The sequence below is a fragment of the Capsicum annuum genome, chromosome 12 (genome assembly GCF_002878395.1).
Source record: "Capsicum annuum cultivar UCD-10X-F1 chromosome 12, UCD10Xv1.1, whole genome shotgun sequence".
In the NCBI taxonomy this organism is placed as follows: Eukaryota; Viridiplantae; Streptophyta; class Magnoliopsida; order Solanales; family Solanaceae; genus Capsicum; species Capsicum annuum.
The window spans coordinates 185,388,863-185,403,326 of record NC_061122.1 but is presented as its reverse complement, the minus strand read 5'-3'; positions in this window follow the sequence as shown (position 1 = coordinate 185,403,326).

Sequence of the window (14,464 nt, the reverse complement as noted above, 5' to 3'; positions counted from 1 at the left end):
TGTTGAGCCATCTCTTTAGAGAGTTTACTCCTCACTTTCTCCTCATCCCATTCTCCATTCTACAAAAATCTCTCACCTCCAACTACTCTTCATGCACATTATCCCCTTTCACATAATACAAGGCTCCCTGTTTGGTCCAATTATCAAACCAAAAACTAGGATTTTCAAATTTAATCTGCCAGAAGACATTATGTTCAACTTCTTCTCTAACTTTCATTATCTTTCTCCACACATGTGAAGCACCATAGCCTCTCACCATAATTGGGAGGTATTTTTTCAGTATTTATTCTACATGTAGTCACTCCATATTGATGTTGTGAAGACTTTAAAATTTCATCATAATTTGACAAAAAGAGCCTTTGAGACTGAATGGAGTAACCTGAATTCTATTCCACCCTCTTCTTTAGGATAGCACATATTCTCCTATGAAACCCATTGTTTGTTCCTTGCACTAGTAAAATTTGCCCACAAAAATCATGCAAATATTTTTATTTAGATGTCTCCAAATGTCAATAATTTATACTACCACAAACTCAGCCTTTTCATTACTTTCTCGATCAACTCCTCAAAATAACCTCTGTTCTTCCTACCATAAAATACATGACATACCAAATAAATAGAAGGAAAAGTTCCTTGCTTCACTCCTGTGATCCTTTTTTATTTGATTGCTCACACCTGTTGAAACTTTATCATGTAGGTATAGGAAGCTTTTATCCACGTTGATCATCTGCCCTAAAACTATCTCATATCTTCTTAGTACCTTCACCATTTTCTTCACTGAGCTAGGTTGACTTGAACAAAACAAGATGGTATCATTTGCATGTGATAGGTGGTTAATCTTTGAACTCCACTTTGGCAAATCATACCCTTATAATCAGGTCCTCAAATAACTATTCAAGTTCCTTTCCAGAATCTTTGCTTCAATAATAAAAAAGTAGGTACAAAAAGATCTCCCTGCTTAAATCCTCTGAATGACTGAAAGAAACCAAAGGATTGGCCATTTAGTAGAACTAAATACTAATTGTTGTTGACCAACCTCACTATCATATCAATAATCCTCTCTAAAAACCCAAATTTCCTGAGTACTTTCACTAAGAACTTTCATGAGGTCCTATCATAAGCTTTGGCCATATCCAGTTTCACCACTACATTGTGTAACTTATTCCTTGTATTAATGTCTCTTATAATCTCCTATACAAGAAACACATTTTTTGTGATGCTTCTGCCTTTTACAAAATCGATCTGGTTTGGTGATATTAGTCTAGGTAGCACCTTAACTATCCTGTCATGAATAAATATTGATACAATCTTGTTATAAAAGGTGCTCAGACTAATAGGTCTCAGTTCACCAAAATTCTTCACCACTTTCTTTTCAGGAATCAGGACCAGATTTGTGAGTCATATACCTTGGCAATTCATATCCACAGAAGAATTCTTTAACCATGTTTCCAATGTCTTTACCAATGATCTTCCAACTTGATTGAAAGAACTGTCCTGATAATCCATCTAGTCCACTGACACTGTCAGCATTAAGTGAGAAAACCTGTTTTACCTCTTGTTCAGTTGGCATCCTTTCCATTTATTCATTCTCCTCCTCTTCAAACAGGTATGGTATCCACTTAAGCATATCGTAAATATTTGATTCTATGCCTTCTTTGAATTGCTCCTTAAATACACTCAAAGCTTCTTCTCATATATTTTGTGATGTGGTGATGATATCCCCTTGCATTTTGTGTATCTCATTTATCTGCATCTTTTTTCCTTTTTCTTTCTTTCACCTATGCATGGAAGAACTTTGTGTTTCTATCACCATCTATAAATTATTTCATCCCTACTTTCTACCTTTAATATTCCTCTTCTATCATCAAATATCTTTTCAAATTTGCTTCTGCTAGTTTCAGTTCACATTTTCTTTTCTCATTAAGAGCCACTTCTAATTGGATTTCTTTTAATTTCACAATGTCCTCCAATGTGGAAACACTCTCAAATATGTTGTCAAAGTTTTTTCTGCTCTAGGGTGTCAAATTGGTTTTGACTTTCTTCATTTTGGATTTCACAGAGCAAATGGGGAACCTGTCGCCTCTCCATCCCAGCTATCTTCCACTACCTTGTTGAATTTTTCATGTTTTGTCCAAAAATTTAGGAACCTAAATAGCTTACCCACCTGTTCCTGAGAAAAATAGCATACCACATATAATGAGGCATGATCGGATTATTGTTTAATAACATGGTGTTGCCATTGTTAGGAAGCATCTATATAAATTCATTATTTCCAAGAACTCTATCAAGCCTTTTGAAATGATGTCTTCTTCTATTCTAAAATTCCACTATGTATAGCAACTTCGAGTGAAATTGAGTTCATTTAGTGAGCATGCATTAATACAATATGCAAAATCATCTATTTCCTATTGTGTAACTGGTAGGCCTCCTAGCTTCTCAGAATCCTCTACTACAGTGTTGAAATCACCTCCCACCTACCAAGGCATGCTATTTTGTTCTTCAATACATTCCAGATCCTCTCATAATTCCAATTCATCTAGGGCACTATGTCTAGCATAAAATATTGCCACCTTAAAACATTCAGCTCCACCTCTTAACTGGTATGTCATTGCTAGTTATTGAATAGAATTTCTACAATCTTTGAAATCACTTTCCTAGAAAATCCATATCTTTGAAGAAGAATTAACTCTAGTATTTGGCATCCCCAATCTTCTTCTATATTTCTCTATTTTACTAGGACTTTGAAAATATTCAGATATAGCAATGTAAGAGTATTGGTGTCTTTTATGTAGATCCATTAATCTCTCAAAAGCACTTTGAGTCCTAACATATCTAATATTATAGAAAATTGCTTCGTTAATCATTGATCAGAGGTAAAATATAACATTTTCTTCCTCCTCGTATTCATTTGTGATTGGGGAAATGCTGGTTTTGATCCTTTCTTCTTCTTTTTCTTAAGTTGCCCTATTTTTCTAGGTGATAGGCCTCCACTTTTGCTGATTTCTTCTACATTTACCTTCATACTGTCATCTTTCTCAGTATTCTACTTTTCTATTATCTTCTCTTCTGTGAGTATAGTGATCTTAGGAATATCCTTTTGTATTGCATCTTATCCCTCATCATATTTCTCTTACTGCTGCCAGCAGTCATAATGTTTTGTTGTGGTGACTTTATTTTCTCCTCCCTAGTAGCTTGAGGTGCCTTTTCTAATGTCTCTTGTATTTGATTTTCCTTGTCCTCTCTTCCACTCTCCACTACATATTGTGTTCTTGTTCTTGGTGACTTCTAACTCCACTCTTCATTATGCCAATCTCACAGCTTATCCTTGTGATTCATTTTGTTTACTTTTACTACTAGACCCTATAGAATTGATTAAATCTTTCTGCATGTGTCTCTCCATTTTATTTTTACTTGTCTCTGTCTCCTTCTTGCTGTTAGATGTTTCCTCTTTTTTCCAAACTATTCCCCATGTCCTCTCCCATGTTTTCTCCCAAGGTTCCATATTTATTGCCAATTGAAACTTCTTGATCCTTTTTTGAGGTCTTGGGTTCTACCGCATCTCCATTTCCCTCTATAATTCTGTCTTCTCCTTCTAGATCCACTTTTTCTCCTCTGCTCTTGGAATTCATTATCTTTTTCCTATTTTTGATTTGCCTTTATATTCTTGTGAGTTTGTAGTTCCTTTTTTTTTCTCTCCCTTTATCTTACCTTTGTCCTTGTCTTTCTCCTTGTTCTCTCTATTTTCTTCCTCTTCATTCTTAGTATATAACTTTGGATGTAATATGAAGCATTCTTTCACATTTTGCCCTTGTAGTTTACAAGTTTTGCAGTATTTTAGGACATAGTCATAACTGCTGACTTAAGGTATCACCTGATTTGAGAGTGAATTAGAATTTCATATGGTGAAGAACTGATATTCACATATTTTTCTTTCACTTCTCCTATCTTCATATTCTCATACCAATATTTATCCTTTTCGGAAATTCCCCTAACAAATCCACTTTCACTTTAACTCTTGCACAGCTTACCCTTGTCTTATTTTTGTGTGCCAAGGTCAACTTGCAAAGGTTTACCTACTGCTGCCTCTAAGGAAAATACAGCCTCTTTCCCAAAATAAATAGTGGTAATATTGGGAAAGAGATCCACGCAATCGCAATTAATGTTTCCTCTCCAAGATCAAACAATATCCCACACTAATGTATGGTAATTATGTGTAACGTAGAATTGAGGCTTTGAAATCAAGTTCACATAATCATCCAGTATTGTTGACCTAATTAGTATGTACCTATTGCTTAGTGTTGAAACCCTTGGGGTTGAACCATGCAATAAGGGACCACGTCCCTCAAAATCAGTCACAGGCAAAGCACACAAAAATAATCAAGAAGTTGGAAACAATGCAGAAAGAGAAAAAATACAAGGATTTTATATGGAAACCTAGGAAGGAAAAAAATACAGCTTGTCCTCACAAATACCTCCAAATCCACTATAATCAAACTCTTGATTACAATCTTCACTGAACCTAAATCTAGGTTCCTTTCGCTAATAGTAACTTTACTATAAGCTCATCTTGGTAACTCTACCAAGGACCCTCAACAAGAAAATACTAATCTTATAGCTTGAGTAGTTCAGTTACAAATCAACACTCAAGAACACTCACTCACTCTTTAAGCATACTACAAAGATAAGAACTTGAGTAATGCTTGAGCAATCTTGACAAGGAGTTTTTGCTGCCTCACTTTTCTCCCTAATTTTTTGCAAAAACTATTTGATGAAGAGGCATCTCTTCCCTTTTATAGTTGAGTGATGATTAAGGCTGAAAGATCATTAGACCAGTTGTTTAAGTCTGTACAAAATAGCAGCTATAAGTTTGTTACACAAGAGGACAAAATTATGTAGTTGACGTGTGCCATCTGTACTATACGTTGCACATCCAGGGACTTGGTCTCTTATAGTTTAGCTGCTCATCATCAAAACTAGTTATAGCAATTTTTCCCCTTTTTGATGATGACAAACCAAACCATACAATTTGAGCATCAATGCACATTCATCACTTTTAATCAGTATGATTACCACCTGAAGATGAATGCTCCCCCTATCATCATGCAATACAGGGACCTGGTCCCTTGTTGTCATTTGCAACAAAAACTCTTCTTCCCTCTGTCATTGTGCCTTATCATTCTCTTAGCACACCACTTACTTTCCCCTATCAATATGACTTTCTTCATTTATCTATTCAGCATCTACTCATATGCCATTCAAATCTGCAATGCAATACCTTATCATTTGCATCAGTTGCACCTGGTACCTGGTCCCTACTACATGAACTCAGTATTCTCTCTTTTGGCTTCATAGAAAAGGATGACAGTAAACCAAGAGGAAAGTAAGTACAAATTAGTTAACTCACGGCTACTGGGACAACATGTAAAACAATTTTTAAAAGAGAGAATAGGTCAAGCACATAAATCAGAATTCATCCATTTTACGTAGTTAAGTAACAATACCATATACCAAAAAAAATCAACAAATAACTGTCTTTTAAAGGCAACAAGAGAGTCAAAGACCAAAAAACTGACACAGGAGTCTGACACACTCGGACTCAGGTAGAAGGGAGCTTAGAGGAGATGTCCATTCTAACACCCTCAGTAGCATGAGCTTTCAGCAATTATTTGGTGAGAGTTTTAACTTCAGCATTTAACCCGTGAACCTCACCAGATAGTTCTGCAACTTTTTTCTTTAGTTTTGAGCTTTGCAGTTTCTACTGTCAATTCCTTAGTGGCACCAGGTCTTTTTTAGGACAACTTTTAATTTTGTAGTTTTAGATGCACTACTTCAGTGTCTTTTGCTGCTAGCACAATCCTCAACTCCTCCATTTCTTTGGATAAGATTTCTTGAGCATCCGGTAGTTCAGACACTACTTGGCTCTTCTTTCTTGTTAGTTTTTCTCTTCTTGAGATCAAGTCCCTCAAAGACTTCTTTTTTTTTCACATCTATATGCTTCTTCTTGCTTACACCAGGACCGCTAGATTTTGAATCTTAGGACCTGGTCCTTTCATCATGAACTTCTAGTCTTTTCTTCTTAAAGCGATAGCAATATCAAAATCATTTATCTCATTTGAAAGTAATACAAACTCTCTATTCCTTGTCAACTCACCCTTTTCTCCTGCTATTTGCTCTTCCCACTTGCAAAACTTTTCTTGCAATCATGTCCAAGTAAAAATAAGTTTTAAGCTGCCCAACTTATGTTGTTGAATGGATCAGACTTCTTTATAGGAATTTGTTCAACAACCTATTGGGAAAATATAGGGTTTGACTTAGAGGAGATATGAGAACTAGGTTCGTGTAAATTCTTAAAAATTTTAGTACCTTTCAATTTCTTAGAAGGAGCATGGATTTGAAGAGCATTAGAGGATTCTTATTTTCCAAGGAAGGGGGAATTTTCTGATTGAGAAGGTTCTTGTTCAATTTGTGTGTCAGATTCTTGATTTAAGCCACCATACAAAGCTAAGTCAGCAAGAATCTCAGGAATTTCAGAAGAAAGATTAATGGGTAAGGCATTTTGTGACTCTTCACATTTGTCGTGGACTGACAACTTTTGTTCAGATAGAAGAAAAAATGTGACATTTTTAAATAGAAATTTTATGAATTTTTAAGGCACATTATTTTGGTACTAACCTGAGAGATAAGACTAGGTCCCTCTCTTTCTTGAGTGAATTCTCAACTTGTAATTACTTTAATTGTTTTCTCCTAAAGTTGTCCCCATGGGTGTAGAACTGCAACGGTATGATACTGAGTTAGACCAAAATTCACCTACCTTATCAAGGATACCTGTCTCCTAAGAAATTTAATTTTGAGTGAAAATACTGAATCATAAGATAGGTCCAGTTGATTAGATGAATCCTTCTTTCACCTTTTGCCTCTGCAAACCCTTCTTGTTGATCTTCTACTTAAACTGAGATTAATGATTGTTACTTTGAATCATCATCATTCTTATTATCATTCTTTAGCCTTTTGTCTCTCATTTTCAGCAACATTACCCCTCTTTTTTTAATTCACAGGATTTCCTTCTTGTTATAAAGATTTTTAGTTATATTCTACCATCGATCAGGTGCTTTGAAGTTGAATATTTCACCTGAGACACCTCCATCTTAAAATATCATGATAGAGAGTACCATCAGACCTTTCAACATTAAGCCTTTTTTCACTCATTTTCAATGATCATTCCTGGTTGTAATTCTCTTCCTCATTCTTGATACCATGATCACTTGTCAAATGTTGGAACACACTTGAGTCTAAGTTCCCAGTAGTAGTACAATGGAGTGATCAAATCTTTCTTGGTCGATCTAGGTAGAGAGTTTTATTTCACAGTTCTCTAAGGCTTGAGATCCTTAGAATGTGTGTTCCCTTACTAAATGTATCAGGAGCCATTCATTCTAGCTCTAATCCATCTCTGACAATCTTCCCTTGTGTGCCCATCTCTTCAACAATGAGTGCATAGAGGTTCTTGAACGTTGTTCTTAGCATTATAAGCAACCATCCCTTGAGACCCATGAAGTTGGGTTCTTTCTTGATAACCAAGCCCCTTTTCATTGTTAGCTCCTTGATTAGTCAAGTTAAAAAGAATCTGAGAAGATGCAGTCCATCATAGGAATTTTGTAAGTTCTTTTCTTAGACGGACCACGTCCCTTTCTAACTCTTCATTCTTCTGAAGTGCAGTCATGAGAAGCCTTTGAGAAGCCTCTAGTTTTTCTTCAAGCTTAATCTAAAACTTTGAGACTTCCTTCTTTCCTTTACATTCAGAAACATCATCTTTCTCTAGTTGATTTACCAAACTCAAATTTTTAAGTTTTAGCTTTGCAACCTGTTGCTCAGTTTCTGATATCTAGAGAGTCAAAGCTATCACCTCAAGCTCTCGATCTTCTATCTTCTTTCTAGAGAGTCAAAGCTATCACCTCAAGCTTTCGATCTTCTATCTTCTTTTTTAGAGCATTGTCTTTCTCTTTATCACATGCACTATTAGCTTTTTCTAGTTGATTAACTAAGCTCAAATTTTAAAATTTCAATTTAGTATCTTGCTCTTCAGTTTCAGATATTTGGAGAGTTAGAGAAATTACCTCAAGATCTTAACTTTCCACCTTTTCTTCTAGAGCATTCTTTTCATTAGTTATTTCACACATAGAATCAATCAACACATTTGCAAGCTTTTTCATTTTTCTAGCAGAGTAATTCTCTAAGTTTTCTTTAATGTCAGGGAGTGTTACCTCGTCTTCTTCTTTATCTTCAGTGTTAACCATAAAAGCAAATAAGGTATTAAAGTTCACTTTCACATTCTCTACTGCAAGCATTGAAACATCTGTAGACTTCGGCTTTATCTAATTCACTTAAGGAATTACCCCAACCAGCTAAAGCTTATTTAACTATAAAATCAGTTGCAACCTGTCTTCTTGATTTTATAGGGACCTGGTCCTGTTTCTTATTTTTTCACCTCCAATATTGAGGTGATCCTAGTACTCCATCTTGTGTATTGGACATTCCTTGATAAAATGCTTGGGAATTCCACATTTATGACATACCTCAAAATTATTTTCTTTGTTGTTGATGTTTTTTCTTCTTTAGAACTGACCACTTCTTTTCATTTCTTTGACAATTTTATTTGCCAAATAGGCAGCATCAATCTCTTCTTCACTTGAGTCATGCTTTGAATCCTTCAACGCCAGAGATCTTTCCTTTTTGAATTCTTTCTTCTCTAGCTCTTGTTGCTTCTTGAGTTCATGAGTCTTTATATTTCTAATCAGTTCATCCATGGTGAGGGTCTTTAGATTTCTTACCTCAGTTATAGCATCCACTTTGCTCTCCCAGGACTTTGGAAGGACACCAAGAATCTTCTTCACTTGTTTATATGATTGAATCATTTCTCTTAAGCAGTGTAGCTCATTTGTAATGGAAGTGAATCTTGTATGCATTTCTTGTATTATCTCTCCTTCTTTTATAGTAAAGGTTTCACACTGCGTTATCAATATGTCAACTTTAGAATTCTTCACATCTGTAGTTCCCTCATGAGAAGTCCTCAAGAAATGCCAGATCTCTTTAGCATTTTCACAAGTTGAGATCTTATTGTACTCATCAGGACCTATGCCACATACTAACATTTTCTTGGCCTTGTAATTCTTTTCAATCTTCTTTTTGTCTTCATTATTAAACTCACTCCTGCTTTTGCCAACCATTCTTGTCACATCTCATTCTCTGACTTCTTTTACAGGAACATAAGGACCATCAATAATGATGTCCATCAGTTCACTATTCTCAGTCATGATGAAGTCAAACATCCTAGTTTTCCACCACCCATAATACTGTCCACTGAATCTTGATAATCTAGTTGTAGATTGCCCTTCTTCTAGATTAGGTGGAGCAAACATTATAACTAAGACACTCTACGTATGAAACTTTTAGAGTAACTGGGATTTGATACCAACTATTGAAATCCTTGGGGGCTATACCACGCAGTAAGGGACTAGGTCTCTCAAAATCAAATACAGGCAAAGTACACGAAAATAACTAAAAAGTAGAAAATAGTGCAGAAAGAGTAAAAACACAAGGATTTTTATGTGGAAACCCAGGAAGGGAAAAACCACGACTTGCCCTCACAAGCACCTCCAAATCCACTATAATCAAACTTTGGATTACAGCCTTCATTGAACCTAACTCTAGGTTCTTTTCGCTAGTAGTGACTCTACTACAATCTCATATTAGTAACTCTACTAAGGATCATCTCTACTGTTAGCTCTAATCAGTGTCAAACTTAGGTAACTCTACCTAAGCAACTCTCTCAACAAGAAAACACTACTCATATAGCTTGAGTAGTTCAGTTATAAATCAACACTCAAGAACACTCACTCACTCTTTAAGCATACTACAAAGATAAGAACTTGAGTAATGCTTGAGCAATCTTGACATGGAGTTTTTGCTGCCTCACTTTTCTCCCTAATTTTTTGCAAAAACTATTTGATGAAGAGGTATCTCTTCCCTTTTATAGCTGAGTGATGATTAGGACGAAAGATCATTGGACCATCTGTCCAAGTCAATACAAAATAGCACCTACAAGTTTGTTACACAAGAGGACAAAACTATGCAGTTGACGCGTGCCAGCTGTACTATATGTTACACATCCAGGGACCTGGTCCCTTGCAGTTTATTTGCTCATCATCAAAACTATATATATCACTAAGCAATTCAATGTTGACTTCCCCTTTCAATTCATGCTTAGGTATTAACCTTCTTAGATCTTATATCTCTGGTCATCCATATGAGAATTTTCCTACCACTGCATATTGCAAGTCCTCATTAATTATCATTTGGTTGACCTCATCATATTTTGATACAATTCTTGTTTCCTCATAAAGATATGCAATATGTTTCATAGATACAGACTTATACAACGGTTGTATTGGCTTAACAGTGTCCACATAAGATACTTTCAATGGTTTGTCAGTCAAAGGAACAGTAGTAGTAGTTGACCTAGTCTCCATCATCGGGAGAGGTTGGCTAACAGCCTTCAAGTCCATAATCCAATCCAATAGTCATCGAAAAAATAGGTTTAACGGCGACGTAGGGTTTTTATTTTTTTTACAAGGCGATTTTGAGTTTTTTTGAAGCGATGAACTTACACTATCTTGATTGAAATGTCTTTTTTATGTAATTGATTAACAAAAAGAATTATTTTTTCTTTCTTTGAATATATATTCTCTACATGTGTAATATGTTATTATGATACAATTAAGACATGTTTTTGAAAAGTCTAAAGTCATAATATTCAATTATATGAGTGTATATCATTGGAGTTGAACAAATTATGGTTACCGATTCTTATAAAAAATAGCAAAGACATTTCTTTCAAAAAAGTTTTATGTTTGTTGGGCCAAAGGAAAAACCAAAGAAACTCCCACTAAACTGTTGCAGGGAATTACATGGGATGACCTTTAGTGGCTTTGATTTTTGTCCTCCATAAGAAAAGTTTTTAAAGACAAGTCTTTCTTTTTTTTTATATCCGGAATAAGTACCTTTTCCCCCATGCACCTCAAATGTTTTTATACTTTTCATGTTCGTTTGTTTTTCAACTTCTATTTTTTTCCTCCTTTTCCTTTTTCCTTGATTTTAATTTTTTTATTTTTATATTTTCTAATTTTAATTTATATTTCTAAACCTTTATTTTTTTTCTTCTCTTTTTTTAGTTTATTTGTATCAATCTTTTTATTTATTTATTTTTATTTTTTTCTTTTCTCAATCTTTATTTTTTTCGTTTTTATCAAACTTTATTTTTATTTTTATTTGTTTTCTTCTCATTTTTTTCAACCTTTGTTTTTTTACTTTTTTGTTTTTTATTGGTTTCTTTTTTCATTTTTCTTAGACTTTATTTTCTTTTTATATTTTTTCCTCAATCTTTATTTTTTTGGTTCTTTTTTTCCTCAATTGCTTTTTTTTTGGGCTAATGAATAGAAAATTGGATAATCCGTAAAGAGCATCTTCTTTCGTTGACATTGAAGTAATATTAAGGGTGTTGGTGATTGTTTAGAAGTCCTTTGGGATATGTCTTGCCTCTAAGGCAAGAGTTATGGAACATCCCATAGATCAAGACACAATGTGGTAGTGTCAACTCTTACTCGTGATGCGTAATTTCTTGTTTGAAAGTTCTTGGGCTAATTCTAACCTTTAAGGCAAGAGTTGTAGAACATCTGATAAATCAAGACACAATGAGATAATGTCAACTTTTGTTCATGGGGTGTAATTATTTTTTATATAAGATAAAAAACCTCGGCTAAGTTTTGCCTCTAAGGCAAGACTTCTAGAGCATCTCATAAATCTGGACGCAATATGATATTATCGACTTTTTTCATGTGGCGTAACTTATTGTTTGAAATTTCTTGGGTTAGGTCTTGCCTCTAAGACAAGAATTATGAAACATCTCATAAAACAAGATAGAATGTGGCAGCGTCAATTCTTGCCCATAGGGTGTAACTTATTGTTTGAATATTTTTGTGCTAAGTCTTGCCTCTAAGGAAAGAGTTATAGAATATCTCACAAATCAAGACACAATGTGGTAGTGTCAATTCTTGCCATGGGACATAGCTTGCGTTGAAAGTCCTTGGACTAATTCTTGCCTCTAAGACAAGAGTTATAGGGTATCTCATAAATCTAGACATAATATGGTAGTGTCAACTCTTATCCATGTGAGTAACTTATTGTAATTTGAAAGTTCTTGGGCTAAATCCTGTCTCTAAATCAATAGTTATAGAGCATCTTATAAATTCTGACACAATGTGCATAATAGTGTCACCTTTTGCCCATGGGGCATAACTTGTTTGAAAATCTTTAGGCTAAATCTTGCCTCTAATGCAAGAGTTTTGAACCATCTCATAAATTAAGACACAATATGGTACTGTAAACTCTTGCTCATGCGACGAACTTGTTGTTTGAAAGCCCTTGGACTAAGTCTTGCCTCTAATGCAAGAGTTGCAGAACATCTCATTAATCAATACATAATATGGTAATGTTAATCCTTGCCTATGGACATAACTTTTTCCTTTGACAGGCCAAGTCTTGTCTCTAAGGCAAAAATTATATAACTTCTTATAAATCAAAATATAATGTGGTAGCGTTAGCTTTTACTCATGAGGCATAACTTATTGTTTGGAAGAAATCGAAGAAAAGAGAAGGAAAGAGGGAGGTTGAGGAAAAATAAAAAATAAAAAATAAAGGTTGATAAAATTTAAAAAAAAAAAAGAGAAGAAAATATATAGAATCAAGAAAATAAAAAGAAAAAGAAGTTGAGACGAGAAAAGAAAAACAAATAAAAAAATCAAGGTAAAGAAAAAAAATGAAGGAAAAAAGGACAAAACAAAAAATAAAGATTGAGAAAAAAAGGAGAAAAACATCCAAAAAAATTAAGAAAATAAAAGTTTAGAGGAGAAAATGAAAAAAACTGATGGTTGAGAAGAATTAAAAAGAATTAAAAAAAAAAGTAAAATCAAAGAAAAAAAATAGAAGTTGAAATACGAATGAGCATAGAAAGTTGTTTAAAAACATTTGAGGAATAGAGGGGTAAATAAGTTTTTGTTCCTATACGTAAGAAGAGTAATTTTGTAGGACTTTTCATATGAAGGACGAAAAAACAAGGTCAATCAAAATAAAAGTTATTTATATAGCTTACCTTTTTTATAAAAACATTTGATTTCCAAAATCCGAAATAGAGAAAAAAAAACTCACATGTGATTCTCGAGGCACAAAATTTTCACATATCACATATGTGAATTGGACATTATCACATAGCCCTATATCCCAATAATATAGAATTATAGATCTTTTTCCTTCTCTTAACAATATAACTCTCTCCTAATAGGCAACAATGTTTCTTAAAGAGAAAACTAACGCACGATAAAGAAAATCATGAACAACGTAGAACAAAAAAATTCATACAATCAGATTTTTCAGAAAAATAAAAAAGGCAGCCTGGTGCACTAAATCTATCGCTTGCGCGGTGTTCGGGGAAGGGCCTCACCACAAGGGTGTATCATACGCAGGGTCTAATGCTAATGAGAATCTAATCAAATAAATAATTTGTAGGGTCATTGAATTCGTTTCACTAGTTAGAAAGTGTAATCACATACAAAGACGAACTATGCCATATGTCACAGTCTAAAATCATACCCATCCTAGAAGATTGTTCCAAACATTTTGGTGGAGATTGCTTTAATCTTCACAGGAATCTTCCTCTAAAGTTCTTCGTATAAGAAGAAGAGAGTATTGCGGGGGAGGGGGGGGACAAAAGAATGAACTTTTTCTTTTTTCTATTTTCTATTTTTATCTTTTCTGAATAGACACAACTATTCACATAATTTTCCAACAGACATAACTCTTCTATTTTATTAATTACTAACAATTTAAATATATAAATAACTATATATTATTTAATATATATCCGAATTGACTCACATGAATGACCTGATTCAATTTCCTTCAAAAACCAAAATGATGCAAATTATATGATCCACTCATTTATTGATTTAGCCAATCTTTACTAGACTAAATTTAATCTAGTTCACCCGTTTGTCTGATGGGATAGTTATTGGGTACGATGTAGTTTTGATGATTGACAATCTGACAACATCATATGAAACATGTCAGTCAACTTGGTTCATGGACACACTGTCTCATGTAGCTGAAACTTGTAGCAAAATCATCGATGATTAAAGAAAAGGGTGAAAGAAATCAAGAAACAGATGAGTGGTTAATTCTGATAAACTCAAGGAAATAAATATGCGCAAATTTGAAGAAGTTGAATTTTATTCAAACACTTGATGATAAGAAAAAGCAAGTTGAGTCGAAAAAGGAGTCCTATGGAAAGAAAGAGTTTCACTTCTGAGCATATCCTGAAAAGTCCTATATGTAGAAAGAGAAAAATTCTGCATATTGA